General features: G+C 35.0%; 1 pseudogene; it reads right to left on the reverse strand.

Moving 5' to 3' along the window:
* Positions 1-1,998: 1,998 nt before the first annotated feature.
* Positions 1,999-16,580, reverse strand: LOC116420484 (annotated as a pseudogene).
* Positions 16,581-25,039: the final 8,459 nt, after the last annotated feature.

Consider the following 25,039-nt stretch of genomic DNA (forward strand, 5'->3'; position numbering starts at 1 on the left):
TTCTTGGGAGATCATTTATGATTGGTTCAAAAAAGATTTTGAATATTGTTTTATAACGATCAGAGGTATCAAATATGAAACCCACAAATGGTTTTCAAAACTCCAGTGTGTCCCAGAACCAGATTAAAACATAATTGGGAAATGGTTAACAAAATAAATAAAAATACAAAACAACACAGATAACGTTAATTTGTAGCTTTTTTCCTTTAATATTTTTCCAATTACACTTAAAAACAATTTTTTTACCTTTTTAAAAACAATTTTGACTTCTACATTCTCTCCTACCTTCTACCCTTCCTTGAGAAGGCAAGAAATTTTTTAAAGATTATATATATGTAATCATTCAAAACATAATTCCTTATTATTCGAGTTGTGAGAGAAAACAGACCCAAAAAACTCCAAGCAAAATAAAGGGCTTTTTTTTTTTTAAAGTATACTTTGATTTTCCTTCAGAATGCATCATGTCTTTCTCTGGACGTGGATAGTATTTTTTAAAATCTTAAATTCTTCAGAATTATTAGATTTGTATTGCTGAGATTTTTGTATTGCTGAGAATAACTAAGTCAATTCTCAGTTGATCATTGTGCACAATGTTGCTATTACTGCATATAATGTTCTACTAGTTTTGCTCACTTTGTGTCAGTTCAAGTCATTTCAACTTTTTCTGAGAGCATTCTGCCCATCATTTCTTATATCAAAATAGAATTTCATCACCCATATGCCACAATTTGTTCAGCAATTCCCCAACTGATGAACACCCCATCAATTTCCTATTCTTTGCCACCACACAAAGATTTATAAGGATATTTGTATATATATTCTTTTCCTTTATTTAAATCTCGTTAGAATACAAATTTAGTTTGTATTCTATGTTGGAACCATAGTACCTTTGGGAGTAGCTCCAAATTGCTCTCCAGAATTGTTGGGACTATTCACAATTACCCCAGCACTACACCCCCTCCAATATTTGTAATTTTCATTTTTGTTCATATTAGTCAATCTGATAGGTGTAAAATGGTACCTCAGAATTATTGTAATTTGGATTTTTTAATCAGTAGTGATTTAGAGTATTTTTATATGACTATAAATAGATTTGATTTCTTTGTCTGAAAACTCTCTGTTCATATCATCTGACCATTTATCAATGGGGAGTAATTTGTATTCTTATAAATTTGACTCACTGATCTATATATTTGAGAAATATTAACTGCATGTTAATGTCCATCCTATTTCCTCTTCATGTTTCTCTCTCTCCTTTTATCCTGTCCCTTCTCAAAAGTGTTTTGCTTCTGACCATCACCTCCCTGAATCTGCCCTCCTTTCTAACAGCTCCTCTTCTCTTAACAGCCTTCTTTCTTACTTCCTTGTAAGTCAAGATAGATTTTTATAACCAACTGACATGTATGTTTTTCTCTCTTTGAGCCAATTCCAAATGAGAATAAGGGTCAAGAGTTGTTCCCCACCCCCCCACCAATTTTTCTTATACTGTAAAAGCTCTTTCTTTAGTACCTCTTTTATGTGAGAAATTTTCCCCATTTTACCCTGCCCCCTTATCTTATTCCTTAATTTTATTTTTTTTATATCATCCCATCATATCATAGTAATCATAGTCATCCCATCATAGTCAAGTCACCCCCATGCCTGCTGCTCCTCATACTCCTTCTAACTACCCTAATGATGGTAAAGTTCTTAGGAATTACAAGTATTGGGAACAGAGCCAAGATGGTGAAGAGAAGTCAGGAAGTCACCTACGTTTTCCCCAGTTTCTCTCCAAAACAATGTTATGTCAACATTTCAATGGATTCTGTAGTGATAGAATCTACAAAAAGGCAGAATGAAACAGTTTTCTAGCTTAAAATAATTTAAAAAGATTTCAAGAAATGTGTGTCTCATCTAGGGAAAAAGGAATAAAGCCCAGCACAGATGGTGTCCAGGCAAGCCAGCAGGAGGTTCTTAGTCACAGCGAGGAATAACAGATGAGACCTCCTCAGTCCTGGCTCAGCAGCCCAATTGTGAGACCTCTAGATCCCTGGCATCTGGCAGATTATCAGCCCCAGAAACCAGGCAACAGCAGGTGCACCTGGACCAGGCTACCCCAGTACAGTGAGCAAGTTTCCAGAACCTTAGGCTCCAGCACACAAACTCAGTGACCAGGTCCATGGTGCCCAACATAAGAACTTTAGGACAGTGTCCCCAGTCCCCTGGGAGCAGAGTTCAACTTTAAAGCCATGAAATAGACCAAAAAATGAGCAAGACACAAAAAAGAACTTTGACCATAGAAAACTACTATGGTAACAGGAAAAATCAAAAACCAACCCAGAAGACAACGTTATCAAAATACCAAATGTAAAACCTCAAAGGAGAATATGAATTTGTCTTGAGTCCAAAAAGCCTTCTTGGAAGAGCTCAAAAAGTAATAGTCAAATAAGAGAGGCAGAAGAAAAGTTGGCCCAAAAATGAGATACCTCTCGTATAAGAGAGAGTCAAGAGCTTAGAAAATAAGGACAAAAATTGACTGAAGAAAACAATTCCTTTAAAAAAACTACAATTGGACAAATGGAAAAGGAGGGAAAAAGGTAACTGAAGAAAACCATTAAAAAATAAAATTGGCTAAGTGGAAGCTAATGACTCTATGAAAGATCGAGAAATAGTGACATAAAATCAAAACAATGAAAAAACAGAAAAAATTTAAAATACCTCATTGGAAAAGTAACTCACTTGGAAAATAGATCCGGGAGAGAGAATTTAAGAATTATTGGAATACCTAAAAGCCATTATCAAAAAAAAAAAAAAAAAAAAAAAAGAGCTTGGATAGCATCTTTCAAGAAATTATCAAGGAAAACTGATTTTCTAGAATCACAGGATAAAATAATCGATAGCTTCTAGTGAATTGCCTCTTGAAATAGATTCGAAGGATTAAAAATTCCAAGGAATATTGTACTCAAATTCCAGAATTAGAGATAGCTGGGCACTAGGACTGAATACTACCTGGAATAGCTGGTCAGCTTTGGGCAAGTCCCTTCTCTTCTCTGAATCTTAGCTTGTCCACCCCTGAAACAAGGAAGTTTACTCTATAATCTCTATAGTCATTTCTAGCCATAAGTCAGCAAAGCAGCTGTAGTCAGCCTGTTGAATGAAGTCTGTTGCTACTGGGGCCTCTGTATCTTCTTGCTTTTGCAAGTACAGAGAGCTTTTGACTTTCCCCAAAAAACTCATTTCTGTTCCTTGTTTTCTGCAGCAGTTGTTATGCAGATGTAAGAGGCTTTGTTATCTTTTGCAGCATCCATAATGACTTAATAAAGTCTCAGGGCTTATTTTGTTCTCTTGCTGCTACTGGGGAACCTGATCTCAGTGGTTGTACCACCCTTGACATGAGTATTATCACCTCAGTATGGAGTGAGATTAGGTAAAGATTCAAGCCAAGCCCTCAATTTTAGCAGAGTGAAGAGGAAGGGGCTGTACAGTGTCCCACTATCAGCTTTGGCAGGTATGTCTGCTAATGTGTGAGTGTGCTGGAAACAAGCAGAGCTGCCGTCCTACTGAGTTTTGCTCATTATTCAAACTTTTTATTCTTCCTGTTATATCTCCTGCCTAGGGTTAAGAAGTGGATAGAAAGTACATATCTCCTCCTCTTTTAAAAGAAAAGAGGGAACCCACTGAAAAGTCTTCTATGTTTATTGGAGTAGTAGTGAAGGGTAAGAAATGCCAAGGAGAAAGCCAAAAGAGTCTTTGAATGTCTGTCTATCTCTGTCTCTCTTTGTGTGTCTCTTTATTGCTCTCTGTCTTTGTCTTTCTCTCTTTTTCTGTCTCTGTCTTCTGCCACTTAAGAAATTGTAGCATGGAAGTAGCTGTTGCACATGTATTTGATTTAATAGCTAATTGTAGCCCTGGATTTTAAGTTAAGGACTCCCTGGAAGATTATTTCTTACTTGTAGAAACCCAAGAGACACATAGACATTACTTTTAATTTTTTAATCCCTCACTTAATTTTGCTAGGGAAATTTTTTTTTAATTTTTTAAAAATTTTATCATTCTATACATGCTGAATTCCAAGTTGGCTCTCTCTCTCCTTCCAACTCCACATCAGAGAAAAACAACATTCACACACACACACACACACACACACACTCAAAGAGATAAGAAATATATAAACAATAAAATACATGCATCCATATATCAGTTCTTTTTCTGGAGGCAGATGGCATTTTTCTTCATCTTTTCCAGTTGATTTGAATGATCATATTACTCAAAATAGCTTAGTCATTCACAATTACTTGAGAACAATATTGCTATTCTTCTTCTCTAATAATTGCTATTATTTCACTCTGCTTCATTTCATGCAAGTCTTTTCAAGTTTTTCTAAACAAACCTATTCATCTTTTCTTAAAGCACAGAAGTCTTCCATTACAATCATGTGCCACAACTTAGTCAGCCATTTCTCAATTGACAGGCATTTCCTTACTTCCCTATTCTGTGCCATTACAAAGAGAGTTTGATGTGGATGTGGTCCCTTTAAGATTCCTTTCTTTCTGATTCCCAACGCTTCTTAGTTAACCTTTTGATTCACAAACCCTGGTCCCTTTGAATTCCAATAGAAGATCTAGGTCTGTCCCAGCCCCCATCCTAATCTGAGCCAACTCAGGGGGCTACACCCAAAGATCCCTCTAGATAAATCTCCCATTATAAAAGGGCCATGCTGGGACTCCCTCTTTGCAGAGGTCCCAAACATGGCAGCCTTACTCCTGGTATGTCAGGACTTTCTGTCCACTAGACCCTCTGTCCAGTGCCCTTCTTATCTCCACTTTCGCCTAGTTCCTTAACTATACTTTAACCTTCGTCCAAACCCAATAATAAACCTCTTTTATCAATCTAACTTTTCGGGCCAATAAATGCTTTTATTGGGGACTTGCGCTGCCACTAGACTTCATTTAATTCAGTATCCTTGTGCCGAATACAAAGGGGTTGCAGGGAAACTCTGTTTGACTCCTTGTACCCCAAACCTGCCACTAGACCTCAATTAAACCCTAATTTCATTTAGGTACTCCATATCTAGACCTCATCAAGCTTTTATAAATATTTTAGAACATATAGGTTCTTTTCCTTTTTCCTTGATCAAATTGGGAAATAGACTTAATAGTGATATCGCTGAGTCAAATGTTGTATTATTCTAGGTTTGCTAGGGGCCCATAAGCTTTCAGTAATCTCAAACTGGACTAATTCTTGGCAAATTCTGATTACTGCCTCCTGTTCTAAACCCTGCAAGTTCATCTCTGATTGGAGTTTGGATTTACATAAAAGTAGACTGCTGCTGGACTCAACCCTTCTCAGCCACTGGGAAACTTTTGTTCAAAGTGGGAAAACTGCAGGCTTCCATTTGATCTAGGATTCCCACCCCCATTATGTTTCTGCAAATAGGGATAGATGTGGGAAATAAAACCCTGCTTTGTGCTAGAGGTCTCAACCATGCTACTGCTATTGCTATCTTCTGAACTTCCTTCTTTTTTGATATAATGCCCAGAATTTCCATATCTAATAATGCCATTTCTCTTCACAGATTTCCTCAGTCTGCTGAGGATTTGTGACTTGGAATTGAGTAGTGGGCAACAAAACAACTGGTTTGTACCTATCCCCATTGCTCCTATGGGGTTCTGATACCTTCTCTTATCTTGCTGAACAGCCTATGACATGGTTCCGGTCCAACCATGTCCTGGTGTGCTCTTTGTCTTTCTTGCTAGGCTCAACTGGGCTAAACAGTTACTGTTGACTTTTTCTGTCTTTTCACATCAGAATTTGATTTGGTGCATCTGCTAGATTTGTTTAAAGGGGTTTGTGGAGGGAAGCTCACTGCCCTGTTTCCTATTTCTCCATCAACTTGACTTACTTTATTATTATTATTATTATCATCATCATCATCATCACTTCTGAAGTGAATAAATTCATACAGATTCGAAATGATAGGCTGATAACTTCCTGTCAGAAAAGGAATTGACTCAAATTGGGAACAACATAAACACTTTCAGAAACTGCCAATGTGAAAAATCTGTTTTGCTTGACTGTACATATTTTTTAAAATTAGATCTTTTTATTTTCAAAACATGCATGGAAAAATTTACAACATTATCTCTTGCAAAACCTTGACTTCCAATTTTTCTCCCCCTTCTCCCCATCCCCTTCCCTAGATGGCAAGTAATCCTATATATGTTAAACATGTTAAATTCAATATATGTGTATATATTTATACAAATATCTTGCCGCACAAGAAAAATCAGATCAAAAAGAAAAAAATGAGAAAGAAAACAAAATACAAGGAAACAACAACAAAAAGAGTAAAAATACTATGTTATAATCCACACTCAGTTCCCACAATCCTCTCTTTGGGTGTAGATGGCCCTCTTCAATAAAAGATCATTGGAACTGGCCTGAATCATCTCATTATTGGAAAGAGCCATGTCCATAAGAATTAATCTTTGTATAATCTTGTTTTTGCCATGTATAATAATCTCCTGGTTCTGCACATTTTGCTAAGCATCATTCATGTAAGTCTCTCCAGGCCTCTCTGAAATCATCCTGCTGATCGTTTCTTATAGAATAATAATATTCCATAACATTCATATACCATAACTTATTCAGCCATTCTCTAATTGATGAGCATCCATTCAATTTCCAGTTTCTAGCCACTACAAAAAGGGCTGCCACAAACATTTTTGCACATGTGGGTCCTTTTCCCCTTTTTATGATCTCTTTAGGATATAAGCCCAGTAGAAACACTGATGGATCAAAGGGTATGCACAGTTTGATAGCCCTTTGGGCATAGTTCCAAATGGTTCTCCAGAATGGTTGGATCACTTCACGATTCCACCAACAATGTATTAGTGTCCCAGTTTTCCTATACCTTCCAATATTCATCATTATCTTTTCCTTTGACTGTGCAATTTTACCACAAGGATTTTTCTTTTTCTTTCTGTTTTGCAGTGATTGGAATAAAGGATATCAGTAATATCAGACACAGATAGAGAACATCATTTTTAGGCTACATTCCTGACTCTTCATAAAATTTCCTTTGCCACAGAACCTCTTTACTCCAGCAGCTATAATTCTATCCCTGGAATTCACATTTTGGGAGTACCCTTGATTCCTAGAGTTTCCCTCTCTCTGGCTCCTAGAATCTTCATTTTAAGGAGAAAAGTCAGGCCAGCCATGTCTTTATTACACTTCAGCCTGCACTTCTAACACTCTAGACTTTTTTTGTAATAGCCAGTACAGAATCCTTTCATATCTTACTTCTTCTTCCCAGCTTTTCAAATTCCTTTTATATGTTATCATCCCCAATAGAATATAAACTCCTTTAGAAAAGGGACTATCTTTCTGTTTGCATTTATATTTCCAGTATTTAGCAGAGTGTGTGGTACCTAGTGAGTCCAAAAGACATGTTTAATCGTTTCATCATTGAAGCATTTTTAAAATACACCTAAGGGAACAGTAAGAAAGTCAGAAACATAGAAAAACAGACAAGTATAAAGTCAATTGTTGAATTTAAAAAGAAAATCAAGTTATGATTAATAAATATTTGAAATTTCATGAAAAACCCTTTTTTACTGTTTTACTTTCTGTAAGGAATTGTCCATTTGTGGGGTCAGAATCAAACTGGATGATCAAAGGAAGAACTGAGGCAGAGCTCCAAACCAAAAACAAACTTTATTAGAAGAGTCTGGCTCCCCTCCAACCAAGTGGACCCCAAACCTTCTTCTCACAGATGGTCACAAATGGGCAAGATCGACAATGCAGGAAATATTTCTGACTAGATGGTCATAAGATCTATGATTTGCCCTTTGGGCTATATTTGCAGAGATGGAGCATTCTGCTGATCATGAGATGGAAAACAATCCCTTAGATTGGAAAAGTGGACAGTGCATCCCCAAGAAAACTTCAATGGAAGGACTTAGGGGCTTTCCATCATGCAATATAGAATGTGGGCAAAGCAGGATAAAGATACTTAGTGTCAACATTCTATTGCTACTGTAGTTATAGAGTAGACCTCATGTCTGAGACACAATTCCTATAATATAAGCATGAGGTCTGCAAAAAGCTTCTCTATCAGAATCTGTATTTTTATACAAATTATGAATCACTTAGTCTTATACTTACTGTTGGATGATTGACTAGATAAGTGTTACTAAATGAATAATTACTAACAATTATTGCTCCCCATAAAATCATAATGGACTGATTAACACTGATTGAGTTTGAGTAGGGGTCTCCAATAAATCAGCTTTCTCACATTTTATTTGGTATTTGTTAAGGTCAGAATAGATATATTTTTAAAATGAAAAGTTAGAATAATATCTATCATGCTTTACAAAATGTTTTTTCCCCCAGCTCTGTAAAGTAGCCCTTTGTTAGTTAAATTGGTACAACAATAAAAGAATAATTTTAGTAGGATTGTCATTTTTATTCTCTAATTATTTAAATATGTTTCTACAAAAACTGCTTTGTACTTGGATTGTACAGCTTCTGGGTGTATTTTGTTGATATTAAATTTCAGTAGTTTTTTTTTTTTTAACAACTTCAGTAGTTATTTTCAACATATTTTTTTTCTTTTTGGCTTTTCCTGCTGGATTTTGTTGGTAACAGACAGGATTACCAACAGACAGATGGTTTATGTGTATTTATTTTATGTTCCACATTTTTGCCAAAGTTATTTCCATTGATTTTTCTTTATTTCTTAGGGTTTTCTAGGTAAATAAAAATATCAACTACAAAAATGTTAATTTTGCAACTCTTGGCATGTTTACTTAGTTTCTTTTCTTACTATTATAGCTAGGCATCATGTTTAATAATGTTGTTGATAATTGGCATCCTTTCTTTACATTGTTCTTATTGGAAAGGATTTTAATTTCTCCATTACATTTTTGCTCTTGTATTGAAATATATATTTTTAGCATATTAAGGAAAACTGCACTTATTCTTATGATTTCTAGAATTTTTAGGAGAAATGTTATTGGGTTCTGGATTTTGTCAAAAGAGTTCAGCATTTATTAACATAATCATATGGTTTCATTGAATGTTAGTAATGTGATTTACTACATTCATAATATCCTTATGTTGAACTAGACTTTCACACTTTCACAGAATAAACACAGCTTGATAAGTGTGTGATCTTTCTTAATATATAATTGCAGGGTTCTAGCTAATTTTTTTTTTTTGCCTTGTTACTTACTAGGCATATTGGTGAATAGTTTTCTTTTTCTTGCCTCTCCCAGTTTCAGATATTTAAAAAAAAAACTGTATCATAGCAAAACATTGGATTTTTTCTTATTGAAAAAAGCCATTATGAAATATGGGAATTAATTTTTCTTCCAAAGTTTGATAGAATTTACTTATAAATTCATATGGCCTTGAAGTTTTTTTCTTCATAGGTTCATTTATGACTTGTTCAATTTCTTTTTGGGGGTGGTGGTGAGGCAATTGGGATTAAATGACTTTAGCAGGGTCACACAACTAGTGTCAAGAGTCTAAGTCTGGATTTGAAGTCAGGTCTTCCTGAATTTAGGGTCAGTGCTCTATCTACTGTGCCACCCAGCAGCTCCACAATTTCTTTTTATAGTAGGGTATTATTTAAAATATATATATATATATATATTTATATTTATGTGTTGGAATCCTAGTGTTAACTTGAAACAAGGTACTAAGTGGAACTGAGAAACAATGCTTGTGTTCACACCTGTACTCACTGGAGTTCACATGTTTAGGAGATTTCAGGGTTTAGTATGAGATATCAGAATTCACACCTCCCTTGAAGCTCTCAGGGCCAGAGAGCACTCTGGGAGAAACGCATAATCCCTCTCTCTCAGAAGAGATCCTATATAAGAGACAAAGGCTATCTCGGGGAGTTGAGCTGAAAACACTGAGAGAAGAGTTCAGCTGAATTAGATTGGAGAAGGTAGCATCAATTCAGTTGAGGAGAAACTCTCTCCAAGGCACAACCAGATTCAGCACTCTGGGAGATTGAGAGCCAGAAGCCCTCTCTCCGAGGCAAGAGAGATTCATTCCATCTGGAAGCTGAAGAAAGCAGAAGCAAAGGACAAAGCTGCAAAAGCTTTTAGAATCAAGGAGAGAGAGAGGCCTCCATGAAACTAACCGGGCTATTTTTTTTTAAATTAGTAATATACTGAATTTTATTTCTTTGTATATCTAACAAAATATATTTTACATATACATATAAAGATGTGTAATATGTACAATTTTTATGTATTTATTTGCATAAAAATATACTTCAATATATCATGAATTCCATGGAATATAAGAAGCATTTATTTTCTCTACATTGTATAAAGGAAAACAGTATCTTGCAATTAGTAGTCTAATATGCATGTGCCTATATTTCATCTGTAAAAATTTTCCCAATACTCTACACAATTTATTGATTTCACATAAAATAAGCATGAGAAATAAAATCATCATGCCCATAATTTTTCATTTTTAATAACATGATATTCTGCTTTATGGAGTTAATAAAATAAAATTAATATTTTAAAATATATATTAATTACATAGTTGCCAGCTATAAAATAAAGGAAAATATTAATATGATTTGCTTTCTCTAAGAAGAGGTTATCTGAATTGCTGTTTATGCTATATTTTCCATAAATCATTTTTTTTATTTTTTCTAACCCTGGGAATTATTTTCTAACCGGGCTATTTTGAAGGAAGCAATAAAAGATCTGAACTTTTAACACCTGGCTGCATTTGGGTAATTATTATTTTCAACTGAAATTAAGGCTGCCTCCAGAAAACCTCCCCAAGAAACCTCTCTCCCAGAGAGAACTTTTATATTTTAAAGAAGAAAAACACTAACATTTATGGATACATATTTCATGACAAATTCTTTGGGATTGTTTTGGATCCCTCTATTGCTAAGAATATCTAAGTCATTCACAATTCTTCATTTTACAATATTGTTATCATATACAATGTTCTCTGGTTCTTTTCATTTCAATTGACATCAGTTTATATGTCTTTCCAGTTTTTTCTGAAATCATTCTGCTTGTCATTTTTTATACAACAATAATATTCCATCACAATCATATAGCCCAACTTGTTTAGCCATTCTCCAGTTGATCGACATCTCCTTCAACTTCCAAGTATTTGCTAAAACAAAAAGCTACTGTAACTATTTAAGTACACATAACTCTGTTTTTTCTTTGATAGTTTTGGAATATGGACTTAACAATGGTATTGCTGAATCAAAAAGTATGCCTTTTGAGTATAATTCCAAATTGTTCTCCAGTATAGGACCAGTTTCCAATTCCAACATTGCATCAGTGTTCTATTTTTTCCACATTCCCTTCAGCATTTGTCATTTTCCTTTTCTGTCTGATAAATGGTATTAGAGTTGTTTTAATTTTTATTTCTCTAGTGAAAAGTGATTTAGAACATTTTTATGTGATTGTTGATTGCTTTTGATTTCTTCTCCTGAAAACATTCTGTTCATATCCTTTGACCATTTATCAACCGAGGAATGGCTGTACTTTTATAAATTTAGTTGAATTCTCTGTGTTTTAAGAAATGAGGCCTTTTTCAGAGAAATTAATATAAAAACATCCCACTTTCTTGTTTTCCTTTTAATTTTGAGTGCATTATTTTGTTTGTGCAAAACTTTTAATTTCATAAAATCAAAATTATCCATTTTACTTCTGTCTCTTATTGTTTATAAACTTTTCTCTTATCTATAGATACAACAACTAAAGTTTTTCCAAGTTCTAATTTATTTTTATCATCCTTTATATCTAAATAATTTATCTATTTTGACCTTATTTTGGTATAAAATGTGAAATGTTGGTCTATGTCCAATTATTTTTTAATTCTTTAAAAGCTCTTTACTAAATATCACTATATTACATTTTGATCAGCAAATGATAAATTTCATATTTTTACAGTATTACAGTTTTGCTGTCTTTATGATCTAATACAAAAGGGCCTTGTACAACTGAGCAGTATGTCATTTTTTTCTATTGTCATTCAATAATCAGAGATCTAGGAAATTTAATTATTCTAAAGCTCCCAACAATATTTGTTAGAGTGAGTTCTTGCGGCAATAGATGGGATGTTTGGGTTTATCAAATATTAAGTTACTGTACTATATTATTTCTGTATGCTGTGCTTAATATATTCCTTTGATCAATCTCTTTCTTCCTTATCAAATTTTTTCATAATTACAGCTTTGAAGTATAGTTTAAGGTAAAGTATAATGCTAATAGACTCTTACTATTTTTACATTGATTCTTGAACTTTTATTGGTCTAGATAAATAATTTTTCCCCTTAGATTTTATTTAGGATCATTATATAAGTAGAGAGTGGAGTGATTTGTTTTCCAAATTTATCAGTGAAACTTAAAAAAAGATCACTAGAGATAAGGGAAGTCAAGTAAAGTCATTATGAGATCCTGGATTCCTTTTTATTCTTTTAAGAGTAATTTTTCTTATTTATGAAATGAGATGGGGGAATTGGTGACATAAACTCTCAACTCTTCGGCTTTGAGATTTTATAAACAGAAACCTCATTTTTTAGCCCCTTAGGACACAGAGAGGGCATAAGAAAAGAAAAAAAAATTGAGTTTTTTAAGTTTCCCATTAAATATTATCAGCATTGAACTCCAGATCTAATATTAGATTACTAAAATGCAGAAAATCTTTTAAAAGACTTAAGAAGGTTATCTGTATTTATTTGAAAAAAAATTAGGAAATGGTTTCCTTGTATACATTACAAAGATGTTGGATTTTATGTTCTCTAAGATCCCTTCAGTCCTGAATCCTATAGCCTATACTCAATACAATCTTTAAAATTTTAATAGAACCAAGGCTCTGGCAAGGAAAATTGTTTTATTGGTTTTCATCACTACAATACAGTTTGTGAGTATACATTGTGATTCTCAAAAATTGAAATTTTATTCTGGAAATTTTTTTTTTCCCTTTGAAGTTCTAGTAAGATCTCAAAGTGAATTTTTATGACTGATTTTGGCTCCCCTGAACCATCTCAAAAGAATGAAAAATATGCCAAATTTAAAAAAGGGAACAATTATCAAAAAAAGCTATATGGAATGGGAAATAGAAATCAAAGAAGCAGGAATTCTGTCATAGAAATATAGATTAAGAGGTAAAAGAATTCATCTAGTTCAATACTATTTTTCAGATATGAAGATTTCTGAAGATGCAGAGCAATAAAACCAAAGGAACAATATAAGTAACATTCTTTTGAAACTTACTACTCCAGTTCCTCCTACAATGGCAGGAAGAGTCCCTAGAAAAATGATTAGGACAACTTTCTAAATTCTCAAGAGTACCCCTGAAAAGAATACCCCTCAAGAGTACCTCTTTGAGCTCCCACCAGTATGCTTTGCAATAATTCAGACAATAGACTCAGTTCTTAGCAAATGGAATTACTCAAATAGATGGTGAGAAGAATAACAAATCATTCACTAGTTATATTCATCCCAAACCTAAAGTACACTTTTTTTTTTTTTTTTTTTTTTTTTTTAACAAATACAGCAAGTGCATGAAGATAGAGGGGGCACAGATTTAAAAGAACAATGGTAGTGAGTACATCAACAAAGCAGCTCATGTCTGGAATTTCAGGATGAATTCAATTTAGAGCATGGTGTCAATGATTGATGAGTAATTTTAATATTTAAAGTTGGGATGACTCTTTGCAGTGACAGTCATAGAATTTAATGGAGATGCCTTTTTTTTTTTTAAACAAGTGAGGAAACTGAGGGCAATGGGAATTAAGAGAGTCATTGTCCTACTGTTCCCTGGACAGATTCTAGTTTCTACATATTTTAAAGTCAGTTGTTTTTTGGAGTGTTGCTATTGTTCATCTGGTTATGCTCATGAGATTTTTAATCAGATTAAAATCTACAAATTTGTTTATGTTATGACATCGATGTGGTATAAATTAGTTTTTTGGTTGTCCTTACTTAACAGTACACTTGTTTATATATCTCTCATTTTTAAAAAAAAATCAGTTTCCTCAAAGATAATGATAAATGCTTGAGAGTATGTGGTTGAACTGAGACACTAATACATTTGTGATGGAGTTGTGAACTGATCCAACCATTCTGTAGAGCAATTTGGAACTTTGTCCAAAAGGCTATGAAATTGTGCATACCCTTTGATTCAGCTGTGTCTCTACTGCGTCTCAATACCAAAGAGATCATAAAAAGAGGAATAGGACCTATATGTGCAAAAATGTTTGTAGTAGCCCTTTTTGAGATGGCAAGGAACTAGAAACGTAGTGGATGCCCATCAATTGGGGGAATGGCTGGATAAATTATGGTAGATGAATGGTATGGAATATTATTGAGTATTTAGGAAATGCAGCAAGCTGATTTCAGGAAGGTTTGGACAGACTTATATGAACTAATGTTATGTGAAGGGAGTAGAACCAAGAGAAAATTGTACACAGCAATAAGATTATGTAATGAGCAACTCTGATGAACTTGGCTCTTTTCAACAATGAGGTGATTCAGGCCAGTTGTAATAGACTTCTGATGGAAAGTCATCTGCATCCAGAGAGAGGACTATGGTGTCTGAATGTGTATTACAACATAGTATTTGCACCTTTCTTATTGTTATTGTTATTTGGTTGCTTGTTTTTTTCTCTCATTTTTTCCCCCTTTTCATCTGATTTTTCTTGTACAGTATGATAAATGTGGAAAAATGTTTGAAAGAATTGCACATGTTTAACCTATATTGGATTACTTATAGTCTAGGAGAGGTTGAAGGTGGGGAGATAGGGAAAAAGCGTTTTACAAGAGTAGATGTTGAAAACTAGCTGTGCATGTATTTTGAAAAATAAAAAGCTATTATTAAAAAATCAACACCCTCATTTTGTTTACCAAAATACAATTTGATCATATAGTTTATTAAATCAACATTGGACCATTAACATTTCTTTTGCTGACTTCCCCCTCATGTGCAGTACATTGTCTGAATATTTCAAAATAAGTCAAACTTCTCCCTGCTCCCAAAGTGAGATAAAAGTACCAAAAAATGATCTTACATTTGAATCGGGGACTAAGTTTCTTTCTAAAAGAAATCTCCAAGCAAGTCTTATGGTCATGGTTGTGCATGTTCTGGGGTTTCTGCAGCCTCATCTGATACTGGGTCAATGGTCAGAACATTTTCATTCTTGAAGTTGAGGCCAATGGAAAATATAGGGAAGAGAGGCTCTGAAAACAAGCTGGTGAATGTATAGATGAGGCATCTAGTGTCTACATCATAAAACATTATGTTTCCTGCCTCATAATCCAAAAAGATCCCCACTTTATAGAGCTTCCTTGGTATGGGAATGCTTATCCTAGGCATGGTACATACAATATATGTTTTTGTCTTAGGCTCAAAAGCCAATGTCCAGTAGAAGGAGATGGTGAAACTTTTCCCTTTCTTTTTATAGACTTCTTACAAAGACCAACATCCCAAGCAGAACTGTTTCCAACTGTCACCTCCCAATAATGTCTCCCAGACACGAAGCTCTGAGCTGCTAGAATAGCACCACATGGATTAGATTTCTTCCAAAGCAACTTCTTCCATTTATCTTTTCTTCTTATTGTTTTCATATCTGTGGACACAACTATTCCAGGACAGGCAGTTTCAGGATCCAGAAAGATTTCCTCTAGAGAAACAGAAATATCAGCAGTTATAGGGAGTTGGTGTATAAAATCCCAAACTACAACAACCCAGTTCAATAAAAAAAAAAAAGAGTGGTTGAGATTTTTATGGATATTTAGAAAGCAATGAGTAAGAGAAACCCAACACCTCATATCAATTTAAGAACTCAGGGAGCCATTGTCCATGCACAACATTGTTTAGGAAGGTCACTGTAAAGCTGAGATATTCTGAAGGTTCAGAGATCCATCAAATAGATGGAACTAGTCCACATTCTACCGAAAGATTTTAGATTCCATGGAGTTTGGAATTTTATCTAATGTTTTAGTGCATTCAGGCTTCCTTTCTATAAAGGGCTCTTTCTGTTGGCTGAAGATGGCTTTATTGATATTAGGCACCAAAATAATGCTTTAAGGTAAAAATTTCATGTGTTTCATTGCTGTCAGTGTTCTGCAAATCCAAATAACCATTGCCTTTACTTTTGATAGCACCCTGCAGATTCTAGAAACCAAGAAATTTGAGCTGGGGAGGGGAGGAAGTACCAAGTGATTGTATTTCTAGATGACCAGATATAAACTTATTCTCCAAGTATCAGTGTCACACAGGTCACTACACTTACCAAAGAATTTTCTCCTGATCACATCTCTCAGCTTCCAGTTCCTAGTCATGTGAAGTGTGAGCAGTTTGAAGGATTGTGCTATTGTCCCCAGTTGTCGATTAGGCCGGGTATTCTTCATACACTTCTTGTGACACTTAGGACATCAAAATCTGGACTTCGAAGTCTTGATCATGAGTGCATGGATACATCCTGCACAAAAATTGTGACCACATTCTATAGATGTGGGGCATGTGAAGAAATCTAGCCAGATGGGGCACTTCAGCTCTTCCCAGAGGTTTGAAATGAGATATGAAGCCATGACTTTACAAAAAAAAAAAAAAAAAAAAAAAAAAAAAGAATCAGTCATTTCATAATATTAACTTAATACAATGATCATACTGTCTAGGGAAATCCATTTTATGAGTATAGGTGAGGATTACAAACCTAAGATTTTTCTCAGCAAACGTGAGCATAATCTTTTAGAAGGAAAATGAAAATTTAATGAAATAGAAGACTTTAAAGGATTCTTGATGAAAAGACCAGAGCTGAATAGCATAGCATCTAAATTATTGAAGGAAAAGCCAGAAAGGAAAAGGAATTATAAGTCAAACTCCAAAACTGGGAAAACTTATGACAAATAGAAAATAGAAAGCTTAGGGCTGAGGTAGAGAGTGTGGGAAAAGGTTGGCCCTAAAGTAGTCTCTCTCTCTCTCCTTCTGTCTCTCTAACTTTGTTTCTATTTCTGTTTCTCTCTTTCCTTCTTTCCCACAATAGAAGATCTCATTCACTCTGTTATCTTGTCTCATATATTCTCCCATCTGTTGCTCTCTTATTTCTATTTCCTTTTGCTTTAAACAAATGAGTTTATGCAGTGCTTCCTATGCTTGTTTATTATGTTTATTATGTCCCTGGTATTTGGTGGGAAAGGTATACCTGGTGGTATATCTATCCTTAGATATATTGTTTGGGGCATTCTTTCCTGAAGGGATAATAATTAGAAACTTAGCTTAAATCTAGAAATTATTTCCACCAGACTAACAATATATAAATGGCACAAAAGCATAATTCTATTTTGGTAACTTTTCTTTGTAAAGAGCAGAATGGCCAACCTTTGGCAGTAACCTTCTACCTCTTCTACTGGTAAGAATCATATATCTCTAGGAAAAGATTGAGCAAAGAGAGTTTGCGATATTTATTTACATCTTCCTCAAAGCCATAGTTAGATAGAATCCCGTTGGCACATATCTTTGTGGGTAACACACACAGAGTCCATACGACCTCTTCTTGTTATGTAGAGGAGGGTAAGGGTGCCCTTTAGGGCTCTATTCATATTTTCTTATGGAAGATACCTACAGGCAAACTCACTAATAAGAAAATCTATTCAGACATAATCATGAAGACCTCACTGATCCTTTTCTAGAGAAGAAAAATATGAGCAACACTCACGATTTAGAAGAACAAAAGACTTGGATTTTGTCCTCTGGACTTCACCCTCAGTTATTCAAATAACTCGGGTTAATAGGAAGGTTACCTTTGTTTTAAATTTCCTTGCAAATTGTTATTTTTTTTCCTCAATAGTATTTTGTCACTCCAAATATATGTAAAGACAGTCTTCTATTTACCTTTGTGAGACTCTGTGTTTCAAGTTTTTCTCCCTGACTTCCTTACCCCTCCACCAAGACATCAATGAGGACATATTCACAAAGTATGAACTGATTGGATCATTGAGGTTCGAGATTATTGATGAGATTAGAGGTTATTGAGGTTGTACTGATTCCTAGACCTTAGTACAATGTCTGATATTTATAAAGTATTTGATAAATACTTATTGGTTAATTGGTTCATTTTGAATCCTAAGTTTACTTACACAGTAAGTTCCAGGGGTTCTCAATTACCTCTAGTATCAATTATAAATTTCTCTTTTTGCTATTTAAAGTCCTTTATAACATGTTTCTCAATATCCCTTTGTGGATCATTTCCCACCCAGAACCACATGATTCTAAAGAAAAAGATCTTTTTTCAATTCCCCTATCCTGTAATCCATTTCTTTCTCATCTCTTAAAATGACTAATTTTTAGTCAGTTACTCTGGAGAATAATTTGGAACTACATCCAAAGGGCCATAAAACTGTATATACCCTTGAACCAGCAATACCACTACTAGGTCTGAATCTTAAAGGGATCAAAGAGAAGAGAAAAGGACCTATATGTATAAAAATATTTATAGCAGTTTTTTTTTTGTATGGTAATAAAGAACTGGAAATTGAGGGGATGCCCATCAATTGGGGAATGGCTAAACAAGTTATGGTATATGATTGTGATAGAATACTATCATGCTTTAAGAAATAAAGGAGATGGTTTCACAAAAACCTGGGAAGCCTTACATGAGTTGAGGTAAAATGAAGTGAGCAGAATGAGAAAAGCATTGTACAATACTGTAATAATGATCAACTATGAGAGTTAGCTACTGTGATGAAGAAAATGATCCAAAAACATTCCAAAACACCCATGATAAAAATGCTATTCATCTCCAAAGAGATATTTGATGAACTCTGAGTAGAGATTAAAGCATATTTTTCCTTCTTTTTTTCAAGAATAATATATTTTGGAAAACGTCAAGTGTATAATGGATACATATTGCTTGCCTTCTTAGTGGATGAAGGAGGAACAAGTGGGAAAGAATTTGAAGCTCAGTTTTAAAAAAATGAATGTTAAAAATAAAGTTGTATTACTTGTTTATCATTATGTTATTTATCATTTTGTTTTCAAAACTCTTCTAAAAGACCAATCTCTTCGTGATGGTTTTGCTGATTTTCACCAACTGTCACCTCCTTATTCACCTCTAGTGGTTCCTTAATCCTTTCAAGATAAACTAGGAATTTCTTTGTTAGATATACAGCCCTTCACAGTCTACACACACACACATACACACACAGCCATAAACACCCCTTTCCAGTCTTTTTACACTTTATACCATTCCCCCAACACATGCTCTTTTGATTCAATGGTACCCTCTTCCTCACACTAGACATGACATTTTCTGATTCCAGAAGACTGTCCTCTAAACCTGTAAGGATCTCTCACCCTGTCATCTCCTAAGGTTCCCTAACTTCCTTCCTGTACCAGCTAAATATCATGTTCTGTAGGAAGCCTTTTCCCATCTCATTTAATACTTGTCTCAATTGATTATCTCCCATTTATCTTACACAGACTTCCCTTATATGTAGTTGTTAGATAGGGAGGTCCTTGAGAGCAGGTACCCTTTTTCCTTTCTTTGTAATGCTAGGTTCTTACCAAGGTACTTAGTAGTAAGTAGCTACTTAGTAAACATTAGGGAACTGACCACCTGTCAGACAAAATTATCTTGTATTTGTTTTTCTTCTTCTTTTTGATTTAGACAGAAATACTATAATATTCTTAATAATAACCATTAAATGAGTTAATTTTTTTCTTTGTTTTCTTTTTATCTCCTAAGGAATATTTTTAACAAGAATGTGATTCAAAGTTTTCCAAATGTATCTTTTCTAATGTGTCTCAGCTTGCACTAGTAGACCTTGTGTTTATTTTTTATTGATATTTTATATACTTAAATGGGAAACTATTGATTCCCCTAAAAAAGAGTAAGTTCCTTGATAACAGGGACTGTTTTATTTGTCTTTGTATTATCATTGCCTAATTTATCATATACATATATGTATCATATATTGTTATTGAAAGATTGACGATTGTTGGATTCACCTGCTGGAGGAGAGGCGGGGAAACAGAGAATAATTGAAAGATTGACGATTGTTGGATTCACCTGCTGGAGGAGAAGGGGGAAAGATAGAGAAAAGGGTAAAGCAAAGGTGTTGTGCTTGGTGAGCAGCTCCCCATGTTCAGAGACTTGAGTGAAAGATAATGGGGGATGTCAAGAAGCTTTAAGATGTAAAATAAGAGAGAAGATGAAGCTCATATAAGGGCCTGTGTTTCATGAGTAAAATATGAAGTAAGGTTCTCTGAAGAGAGAGAGTGAAGGAAAGCTTGTGTAAACAAGAGAAGTTTAGGAACAGTCTAGGTGGAAAATGAAAAGAAAGATTGCCTTGTTGGTCCCAGGAGATAGTAGTTTTAATCAAAGTTTTGATTTCATCAAAATAGGGAGGTCTTGGTGAAGGACTTCTACAAATGAACCTTTTCAATAATTGAATCTGAGAGCTGACTAAGGGAAAGGGAGTATAAGGGTTTTGCCTTGCATCAAACAGTCAGTACAAGGAAGAGTTAGGACTTGATCAGAGAGTTCTACACTCAAAGGAGAACCCCTCTATCCACTTATTCACAATAATTCCATATTTTCTCATATTATCCCAATTGTTTTCTTTTGTTTTATAATCTTAGATTATAAATTCTTTCAAGCCAAGGTTAAGATCATAAACCAGTTCTGTCTGCTACCTCATGGATCTTTTCATGATAAGATAACAGATTTGTAGTGGGCCCAGGCAACAGGGTTGCACAGCTTCCTCCAGAAGCAAACATATGAGTTGAAACAGAGGAAGTAGAGAAGTGGTCTGGGGTTGGAGTCTGTCAGGGCGCTCTTTTAGAGGGAAAGTCCCTTTCAGGATTTAGCCTGTTAACTAAGGGCATGCCCCAAACTAGGAGGGGTCCTCCTTTTCTCTGGGTAACCCTGAGTTCCACTGAGGAACTTGTCTTTCATGTGCTCCCACAACTCTATTCCATGTTTACCATTTCTAGTGTCTTATGTATCCCTTCATTTTGTCTGTAACCTATTCCCCTAAATACTTTTTTGCCAAAGAGAATGGCCATTGGGAATTTTTCACCTGACTGAACCCTACTTTTTGGTGCCTACCATCATCTGGTGTCTACATCACTCACATCACAGTGATCCAAGACAATTGGATGGGCTTGGGATAGAAAATACCATCCCCACCCAGAGAGAAAACTATGCTAGCTGAATGAAGATGGAAGCACAGTATTTTCACCTTTTGTTCTTTTTTTTTTTCCCTGTGGTTTTCCCCTTTTGGTTTTAATTTTCCTGCACAACATGTACATATTGGGAAAGGGGATGGTAAGGGAGGGAGAGAGAAAAAACTTGGAACTCAAAATCTTACAAAAATGAATGTTGAAAACCATCTTTACATATATTTGCAAAAATAAAATACTATTGAGAAAGAAAAGAAATGGCACTGATATCTTGCTCCACCTAGGATTGCCCCAAATCTTCAGTTTTTTTTTTTTTTTAAAACAAAACAAAACAAAAAACAATCGACAATATCTATGAAGAATAATAAAAAAAGGGCAATAAAATGAGGTTTGCCTGTATAATATAGTGGAGAGAGTGCTGGACTTTCCTTACTTATGAAATGAGGGCGTTGGATTTGGTGACCTTTAAGATCCTTTCCAGCTATAAATCTAGAATCCAATGAATTAGCCTGGTGACTGACTGGACTGGAAGTCCCCAGCAGGGAAAGCCTGGGGCTTGAGTAAAAATCTTCTTGTTCTTAATTAAAAGGAATCTTTTCTCATTATTGAAGATGCCTCATAATCTTTTCTATCCCCATATTGTCACAGAATATCTCCTTGGATTCCCAAGTCTATCTGACAGAAGTGACATGACAATAATAATGCTTCCATTTAGCACCTTAAGAATCCCAAAATAATCTAGATATTTTGATCCACTAAAAAAACATTTAGGGCCACCTTCCTCTCTCTGGCCTTCTTCCTCTGGGCTCAGCTCAGCAAGAAAACAGCTTTGCCTGGTTTTTATCAAGGTCTCAAGTAGCTCCACCTCCCATTAACCCTTCTTAAGTGGTTTAACCTCTCAGAAAATGATTCCTTTTTTTCTTGATTACATCCCTAACCTGTAGGTGGCCCTTACCGGCAAACTGGGGAAATATTAGGCGTTTCCCTTGGACTTTAGACAATAAAACCTAATTCATACAAGAATGGTCTTTTTTAAAATACTGCAGAAAAACCATAGTTCTCCCTCAGGCTTATATTCCTGGGCTATAAATATAAACACCTTGGTTTTTTAACACTTCTACCTAAAATTCCCAGATTTAAAACCCTTTCCGCCCTCTTAGTAGGTACTTCTAAGGTATGGATCTAAATGGTCCTGCCAAGACTAGTTCAATTGTTTCCCCTTACTTAGCACAGTCACCAGTCATAACATTTAATAAATTTAGTAATCATTCAAAAAAGGTCTCAGTAAATTCACACCAAGTAATTGAAAAAAAGCTGTTTTTTCTTTTTTGAAACCAACGCTGGTCTAATCTTACTTTGAAAATGGATTTAAATGAAAAAATTATAAAATCATCAGTCTTATTCTTTCTTCCAAATATTGGTCAGTGAAAGTCAAAAATCGGACTCTGATGGGTCTTATCATGGACAATCCAGTTTTCAGTGTCTACCAAAGCTTTTCCTCTTCAGCTGCCTTTACAATCATTGAAACAAATTGTTTTAGAGAGAGAGAGAGAGACAAAGAGAGAGAGAGAGACGGAGAGAGAAAGAGAGAGAAAAAGAGGAAAGAAAGGAAGGAAGTTGAAAGAAAGGAATCATTTAGAGGCTTTTGTGATCAGCTAAGCATGAGGAAACATTGTTGAGTAATAATGCAGTGGGAATAAAAGATAAAAGACAAATGTGGATTCTGTTACATCCCATCTAGAACAATCTCTTCCTTTGCATAGAAAAGGAAGACTCACAGATATAAAATAACTTGACTAAGATCACACAGGTGACAAGTGAAAGAGCTAGGATTTAAACTCACACCCCACATCTACAATTCAGCACTACTCACATTCAAGATTTCTTTCTACCACCCCACAATATCTCTAAATCAGAAAAAGAGAAGTGATGAGACTTTCAGTAACTCAATGGGCATGGAGGATATTGAAGAGCTCAACCATGGTTGGCTTTCCAATTTATGCTAATTTGAAAATAAAGCCCCTCAGTCCTGGATCTACTATAATCACACAAACATGTCCAATGCATTTCATCAATCCATTTACCCAGGGAATTTGTTTTTATGTTTTTTTTAAAGGCAAACATTTATTGATGCTTAAGTCATAAAGGACATTATTTTTAATTCACTAAAAGAAACAAAAACTTAACCAACTAAATTTTTCTAATTAATGAATAAATTTTATTTAAAGAAATGAAAAAAAAAAAAAAAGAAAAAGAAAAAAGAAACAAATTGTTTTTATCTTCCCATTCTGCCAGGATGTTTGGGGTAGACATCCCTCTAATTCACCCACAGCTTTGAGACTTACCGATTATCCTCATCCTAGTTTAATCTGTGTGATGAGATAGTTTTACCAGAGTGTAGCTAATGTATTGCTACAGTTTCTTGGGGCCACGTGTGAGATGAAGGAAGCTAGACATTTAACAAAGGGGAATTTGTTATGGACAATTTAAATGAATGGACAAATAAGGTCAAGGGAGGATTCAGTGTATGTGAGGATTAGTTGAAAGGGAGGGGGGAAATACCACTTTAACCTCCCTTAATCAGCAATGACTGAGGAAAGATCAATTCTGAATATATTAAGAAATGCATGCCAATTGTCTCAAAAATAAGGACCAAAACTTCTTAAATACCTTATATGGGGTCATGTAACTGAAAATGGGGGTCAAGAAAAACTTGGCAACAATAAAAGTTATTAAATATTCTGCCAAGCTTTAATTCTTTGTGTAAAAACAAATATATACATCTTATTAATATGCAATTTTTTTTTGTCTTTAACAAATGATAAAAGCATATGTATACCAAAGAATTGTTCTAAAACAAATTTCTTTGATTTATTATCACTCACAAGTGAACAAAAAGTATATATATAAAGGGGTTAGGGATTGTACCCCAGGAACTAATTGAAGCCGGGGTGATGAATTCTAGCTATATAGTGGGGAAATAAGTCCACTGGGAGTCATGAGTAGCAGAGACATGCCATCTGGAGGTAATAATGGCAAGGGAGAGATAGTTGAGGAGCCAAACCAGTTATCAGTTACCAGTGGGGCCAGCAAGAAGACTGGAGATGCAGGAAGCTTAAAATGGAACCAGAGAAAAAAACTGCTTAGTTCCTCTGTTGCAGTGGGTCCAAAACTTTCCTTCTGCCTAGTCAATCAGTCTACTTGGCAGCTTGATGGTGAAGGTTTTATTCTGTCTTTAACAGACATAACCCCTCATCTGCCTAGGGATTCAATCCTCTGCTTATTTGCAGACATAAACTGGGGATGTGGAGTGATTAGGGGATAGTTAATCTGGAAGAGGAGGCTGAAGAAGCCATCACAGAGTTCTTCATTTCCCTTTTGACTTTGTCTGGAGCCTGCTAACCTGGAACCTCCTTAGCCTCTTTAAGGGCTACTCTCTGAGCAAAATTTGTCTCAAGGCCCTTTGACTTGAGTATGTGCTCCATAGCTTCCCTCTTATTGGGAAGTGTCAAGCAGAGTTTCCATTCTTAAGAACCCAAATGATTCTTTTAAGAATAGATCCTTGTGACAGCAATAGTTTCAAGAGACATTCTCTTCTATGGCCATGGCTCTTTTGAGGATGAAGTCACCCTACCATCCCCAGGCTTGCTCCAAGATCCATGTGGACAATCCATGGTAATGGTCTTTGTACTTCAGTCACTGAGGAAAAAAATTGCACTCCTCCCAGAAGCCCCCAAATGGTCAGAGCCACTCTAAGAGCCAGGAGTCCCTCCGCAGTCATCTCCTTGAATCAACTTCCAAAAGAAAGATTCTTCCCTGGTTCTCATTTAAGATCTTATCTAGCTCCACCTACTCAATTAACCTC

The sequence above is a fragment of the Sarcophilus harrisii genome, chromosome 1, assembly GCF_902635505.1.
Source record: "Sarcophilus harrisii chromosome 1, mSarHar1.11, whole genome shotgun sequence".
NCBI lineage: Eukaryota > Metazoa > Chordata > Mammalia > Dasyuromorphia > Dasyuridae > Sarcophilus > Sarcophilus harrisii.